Here is a 7500-nt window from a genome sequence, read left to right as displayed (position 1 = left end):
GAATATCGATGTGACACTGAAGAGTGCACACGAGCATCTCCGTGCGGAGAACTGGAAGGTATGGCGGGGAATGACACTAAGTGACCACAATCTGATCACATTCACTGTAGCCTATGATGGGGAGCCTCCTCCTGAAGACCAGGTGAACGGCACCGTCAAGTACAACTGGCGAAAGGCTAATTGGGATCGACTAAGAGGTAATCTAGTGATACCGAATTGGCCAATGGATCGCGTTGTGGACGTTGACAAAGCTGCAGAAGATCTGACGGCGGCCATACAGACAGCAGCAACAGGCGCAGTCCCGTTGGCCCACACAGGGAAAATGCCTAAGGCACCTTGGAACCCTGAGCTGCAGCGTCTCCGACGCGAATGCAGAAGAGCGCGGCGGCATTACCAGCGCAGCGTAGGCGATCACATTCGTGAGGCCACGCTTGCGCGGTACAGGCGGGCCAAAGCCGTGTTTAAGCGGGCACTGCACACAGTACGGACTGAGAGTTGGCGGTCTTTTGTTCGTGACAGTCTGGCGGCTGACCCCTGGGGTACACCGTACAAGATTGCCGTGTCAAAAGTTCGGTCACCGACGGTCCTGTCGACCCTAAGGAAGATCGATGGCAGTCACACCAAGGACTGGCAAGAGTCAGCTGAGCTCCTCATGAGTACCTTATTGCCCGATGATAGTAGCGAAGATGAGGACGAGGAACAGGGGAATTTGAGGCGACAACTCCATGAGCTGTATGCCGATGAGACGCCTGTTGCTCCGTTCACTGAACGTGAAGTTACCGCCGCAATTCTTGAATTGCGCCGTAAAAAGGCGACGGGCCATGATGGACTCGCTGCCGAGGTTCTCCAAGCCCTGTGCGCGGAGATCTGCCCTTACCTGACTAACCTCTACAATGAGTGCTTACGTCAGGGACGGGTACCAGAATCGTGGAAGTTGGCCGAAGTGGTCATTCTGAGAAAGGGTGAGGACAAGGATCCGGAAGTGCCGAAATCATACCGACCCATCTGTCTCTTGAACTCCATGGCTAAGCTCCAGGAGAAGCTCCTATGCCTTCGGCTAGAGCAACACCGGGAACTTAGGGGACGCAGTCCCGACCAATATGGATTCAGGAGGGGTCTGTGTACAGAAGATGCTATAAACAAGGCAATGTTGTTGGTGGACACATCTACAGCCAAGTACGTTGCGGGGATAATGGTTGACATCGCTGGGGCTTTCGACAACCTATGGTGGCCGGCACTGTTCGACAGCCTAAGGAAGTTGGAATGTCCTGGGCCCCTGTACCGGTGCCTGCTAGACTACTGCCGTAACCGGCGGGCGGTTTTGCGGTGCCCGGGGCGGGCGGTTGAGAAGTCGATCACCAAGGGATGCCCACAGGGCTCGGTCTGCGGTCCCATATTCTGGGATGTAGGCCTCGAGCCTGTGTTGGCGGAACTAGGAGAACTGCGACAAGTGCGAGGCGTAGTAGCGTACGCCGATGACATCCTTCTAGTGATAGAAGGTGACTCTCGGGCAATGTTGGAAGTAAACTGCAACGCAGCGCTCAACGCCCTGCAGCAGTGGTGCCACAAAGTGAAGCTGAAGCTGTCTGCTGAGAAGACTGTGTATATCTTGCTGCGCGGCCGTTTGGCACGTGGCCCTGTACTCCGAATTGCTGGCGGTGCCAACGATGGAGCTATCAGGCGAACACGCATGGCGAGGTATCTGGGAATCCACCTCGATGAGTCCAGACTGTTCTCTGCGCATATCGAGATCGTATGTCGCAAAAGCCAGGCCCTCTTCCACAAGATAGCCAGTATTGCAAACAAGCAATACCATCTGCCATTGCAGACATTAAGGCTATATCACTCGAGCATTCTCGTGGCCATCACGGCTTACGGGTCGAGTGTCTGGGCTCATAGGCTGAGACAGAGAAAACCTGCGGCGGCGATGAGGAGGCTGCAGCGCCAAGCGCTGTTGCGCCTCACTGGAGCATACAGCACGACTTCCGCCGATGCGCTACTAGTCATCACAGCAATCCCCCCACTTGACCTGCTGGTCAGGGAAAGGGGTGCGCTGTATTGGCTCCGGAAGGGAAATCCGGATGGGGTCAATAACATCTTAGGCCGACCGGCAGACAGCGCTGCTGAAGTCCGGAACTGGCTCTTTGACGAGTGGCAGCAGAGGTGGGACGCGCTCCGCACAAGCAGGCGCGTGCACCATTTTTTCCCCAACGTGAGAGAGCGGATGAGACTTCGGTTTCTGAAACCCTCACGGGGATTGGTGCATTTCTTGACAGGACATGGGCCCTTTTCCACCTACTTGTGTAGGACTGGCAAAAGAGAAACCACAGACTGTGACTGTGGCGAGGAAGGAACCCCGGAGCACACTCTGTGGGACTGTCCACAATTTGCTGAAGTACGGGAACAACTGCCCCCTAACAGAGATGTTAGAGCGCTACTCCGGAGCAGAGAGCACTGGAGGGCGCTCAACACTCTTGCGTCTGCAATATCCGCACAGGCTCTGGATCAATATTTGCAGCGGAGGGCTTTGGAACTCGTGAGGGAAAGAGCAGGAATGCTCCATGACCCCGACACGACTCCGGAGACCAGCAGCAATGATTCAGATGACGACTCATGGGCTGACGATGACTAAGTAGCGACAGACTCTAGGCCAAGAACCCGGAAATTCCGGGCTCGACGATGGGCAAGGCCTGGCTAGCCCGAGCCGAGTGCTGTGGACCCTGCTACCCGCAGGAGAAACGTGCGCCGGCTGATTGCCCATTGTAAGCGGATGCTACGGCGGCACCACCTCCACGCGGTTCCCCGTGGGCACTGGACGGCAGGTCGCGAGACCTGAAGCCCGGTGGCAAAGAGTGCTCCTCTGTGGATATAGAGGGTCCGTTCCCCCGCACAATGGTGACGGTGTGGGGGTAGTTTTTCCAAGACCGCTTCCTGCGGTGGCGACGCTGGGGTAGAGTCGACCACTCGCCCATTGTGGAAGGTAAACATTCTGCTGTTCATCAGTACTTTACTAATAGTTCAGTCGTCTCACGGCACTGCTTAGTAATTGATGCAGGGCCACATAGATAGATGATACATGCGAATGTCCCTATACATGCAGTAAGTTCGTCGTGGGCGCTGGCCGGCAGGCCGCGAGACCTGACGCCCGGCGGCAAAGAGTGCTCCTCTGAGGATATAGATGTTCCGTTCCGCCGCACAATGGTGACGGTGACCGCTGCCTGCGGTGGCAACGCTGGGCAGAGTCGATACTCGCCGTGTGGTGGAAGGTAAACATTATGCGGTACATCAGTACTTTCCTAATAGTTCGGTCGTCTCACGGCACTGCTTAGTAAATGATGCAAGGCCACATATAGATGATTTATGCGAATGTCCCTATACGTGCTGTAAGACTGGGCACACAACGTGAATCGCACGTCAGCCAGACACTCGAACATGCACCACTCTCGGCCTGCAACGGAGACACACAATACGTAAACATCTGGAATGCGACAATGTCGAGTGCATCCTCTCTGCCACATTGCACCGTCGACACTATGATAACCAGAGCAGTAGGTCCACCTATAAAAGCACAATACCCCACTCCTCCGACAACTACCATTGCTCAGATAAACCAACACCACCAACACACATCCTACACAGACGGGCACCAAATATCACCCCCCGCCCTCGTGTTATACCACATGAAAAATTGCAGAAGTGAGAGAGACACAGACCCGCCAGCCTCTTGCTACAAGCATCGCACCGACGTGACATATCTGACGGTGACTCAGGCATCCGCGTACTGCCACCACTATCCACCCCCCCCCCCACTCTCTCTGCCCCCTTCCCACACAATACCGAATTTAACCAAGATTATCGCTTAACCTAACTGTGGATGTACCAGATTATCGCTTAACCTAACTGTGGCTGTACCAGATTATCGCTTAACCTAACTGTGGCTGTACCAGATTATCGCTTAACCTAACTGTGGCTGTACCAGATTATCGCTTAACCTAACTGTGGCTGTACCAGATTATCGCTTAACCTAACTGTGGCTGTACCAGATTATCGCTTAACCTAACTGTGGCTGTACCAGATTATCGCTTAACCTAACTGTGGCTGTACCAGATTATCGCTTAACCTAACTGTGGCTGTACCAGATTATCGCTTAACCTAACTGTGGCTGTACCAGATTATCGCTTAACCTAACTGTGGCTGTACCAGATTATCGCTTAACCTAACTGTGGCTGTACCAGATTATCGCTTAACCTAACTGTGGCTGTACCAGATTATCGCTTAACCTAACTGTGGCTGTACCAGATTATCGCTTAACCTAACTGTGGCTGTACCAGATTATCGCTTAACCTAACTGTGGATGTACCAGATTATCGCTTAACCTAACTGTGGTTGTACCAGATTATCCCTTAACCTAACTCAATTTGCCCCTTAACCTAACTCAATTTGCCCCTTAACCTAACTCAATTTGCCCCTTAACCTAACTCAATTTGCCCCTTAACCTAACTCAATTTGCCCCTTAACCTAACTCAATTTGCCCCTTAACCTAACTCAATTTGCCCCTTAACCTAACTCAATTTGCCCCTTAACCTAACTCAATTTGCCCCTTAACCTAACTCAATTTGCCCCTTAACCTAACTCAATTTGCCCCTTAACCTAACTCAATTTGCCCCTTAACCTAACTCAATTTGCCCCTTAACCTAACTCAATTTGCCCCTTAACCTAACTCAATTTGCCCCTTAACCTAACTCAATTTGCCCCTTAACCTAACTCAATTTGCCCCTTAACCTAACTCAATTTGCCCCTTAACCTAACTCAATTTGCCCCTTAACCTAACTCAATTTGCCCCTTAACCTAACTCAAGTTGCCCCTTAACCTAACTCAAGTTGCCCCTTAACCTAACTCAAGTTGCCCCTTAACCTAACTCAAGTTGCCCCTTAACCTAACTCAAGTTGCCCCTTAACCTAACTCAAGTTGCCCCTTAACCTAACTCAAGTTGCCCCTTAACCTAACTCAAGTTGCCCCTTAACCTAACTCAAGTTGCCCCTTAACCTAACTCAAGTTGCCCCTTAACCTAACTCAAGTTGCCCCTTAACCTAACTCAAGTTGCCCCTTAACCTAACTCAAGTTGTCCCTTAACCTAACTCAAGTTGTCCCTTAACCTAACTCAAGTTGTCCCTTAACCTAACTCAAGTTGTCCCTTAACCTAACTCAAGTTGTCCCTTAACCTAACTCAAGTTGTCCCTTAACCTAACTCAAGTTGTCCCTTAACCTAACTCAATTTGCCCCTTAACCTAACTCAAGTTGCCCCTTAACCTAACTCAAGTTGCCCCTTAACCTAACTCAAGTTGCCCCTTAACCTAACTCAAGTTGCCCCTTAACCTAACCCACGTTGTCCCTTAACCTAACCCACGTTGTCCCTTAACCTAACCCACGTTGTCCCTTAACCTAACCCACGTTGTCCCTTAACCTAACCCACGTTGTCCCTTAACCTAACCCACGTTGTCCCTTAACCTAACCCACGTTGTCCCTTAACCTAACCCACGTTGTCCCTTAACCTAACCCACGTTGTCCCTTAACCTAACCCACGTTGTCCCTTAACCTAACCCACGTTGTCCCTTAACCTAACCCACGTTGTCCCTTAACCTAACCCACGTTGTCCCTTAACCTAACCCACGTTGTCCCTTAACCTAACCCACGTTGTCCCTTAACCTAACCCACGTTGTCCCTTAACCTAACCCACGTTGTCCCTTAACCTAACCCACGTTGTCCCTTAACCTAACCCACGTTGTCCCTTAACCTAACCCACGTTGTCCCTTTGCCTAACATAGTTCACTGCTCGGAATCTCTGGTGTCGTTGTTATCCTCATGTAGATGTCTTGCGAGTGTTGCTTACTTTCCACATATTCCCGCTATCCACTGTCAATTGTACTGCAATAGGACTATATCGGCCCCCCCCCCCCTCCCTCTGTCCCTCTCTTTGTGTCTCTGTCCTCTCAAGCTGGTCGGTCTGGCGTTTGAGTGTTAAATGAGCCTCGCAGCTGTTCAGTTGCATTCAGATGTCGACGCCCTCAGTGTACGTCGTGGTATGGTCTGTGTCCATTGTCCGCTGATGTCGTACGCGTAACCCACACGCTGTACCGATCATCGGTCGTTACGTACAGAGTGAAGTAGTGTGATACGTGTGACCGTACGCTGGCTGTGCCCAACGGTGTCGAATCTCAATTTCCATATGTTGTGCTCGATGCTACTTGTCTCGTCTCCCAATAACAGCTAGGTTGCACTGTGGTACGCCGTAGAGGCGTGTGGGAGGAACGTACGAACGCATTGTATGTCACCCTGGGTCGCTGGGTGTGGTGGTGCGGTGAGTCAGGTCAGGTCAGGTCAGGTCAGGTCAGCGTGAGCCGTCTGATGTAGTGACGCGTGTATTCCGACTTTGTCGTATTGCCTCACACAAAGTGCTACCCTGGTGGACCGCGTTCCATATCTGGGACATGCCGCAGATGCCGGTTGACAGTGGATCGCGGAAGGGACATCGCATACGTGCGCGGGCCACCTTCCACGTGTTCTCTTCTGCACATGTCGCAGTGTGTATGTGGTCTGATGTAGCGTGTCGTGACACATGACATCCTGGCATGCAAGAATTGTTGAATTCGCAAATGTAGGTGGACATCTACGTTTACTGCCCAAGATACGCAAATGAACTGGAAATCCGTTGTTGAGCGGTTGTTCACGCTGGAGGTGAATCTGTAATGGTGACGATCGGTACAGCTATTAACCGGTTGTTTCAGCGGTACCCGCCACATCCACACACGTGACTAGGCCCATGTGGGTATGAAGCGATACGCGGCGGTGGCTTGGTGGGACTGTTCCCGGCCGGTGAAGGGGGGCCGCCCGGCGTGTTGGCCGCGCGCTGCGTGGGCGCACGCGCAACAGCCGGCTGGTGGGGGGCGCCGAGTGGCAGGAGCGCCAGCAGACGGGCCCGGCAGGCGGCGCAGCTACGCTGCGGCGCACCCTGCACGCGGCGCCTGGCGGCCAAAGTTGGTTCAGCCGAGCCCGGTGCGAAGCGCGGTGGACATCTGCAGTGTGCTGGTCTGATTGAGGACTGTGTGCGTTGAGGATGCGCCGCCGCCTGGCACTCGGCGCCGCGACGCCGTCTGCTGCTCGGTCGCCCCAGCGGTTCTCGCAGGTGGTTTGTATCGCAGTTGTGCGGACGTGTTGGCGCGTGCGCTGTGCTGGGAGAGTTCGCTTCTGCACCCAAGTGGGGCTTTGCCCTTGTGTGGCGCTGGCGTTGGAGCTGCCGGTCACCATAGGTGGCGCGTGTTGTCTCCCGCCGGCAATGCCACGACAGCACGCTCCCGGGCCTCTGTCGGCAGCGGCAAGCTCAGTTGGGAGCAAGGGTGTTTGCACTAAAACCGTCTACTCGCCTAACTCCGGGTGATTGCGCCTCTCTCGAAACCGACCAAGTACCTAGGACGGCGCTGCGCGCCGCCGGGACCTGAGAGG

This window comes from Schistocerca gregaria, unplaced genomic scaffold (assembly GCF_023897955.1).
Source record: "Schistocerca gregaria isolate iqSchGreg1 unplaced genomic scaffold, iqSchGreg1.2 ptg000681l, whole genome shotgun sequence".
Lineage (NCBI taxonomy): Eukaryota > Metazoa > Arthropoda > Insecta > Orthoptera > Acrididae > Schistocerca > Schistocerca gregaria.
This window is presented reverse-complemented; position numbering follows the sequence as displayed.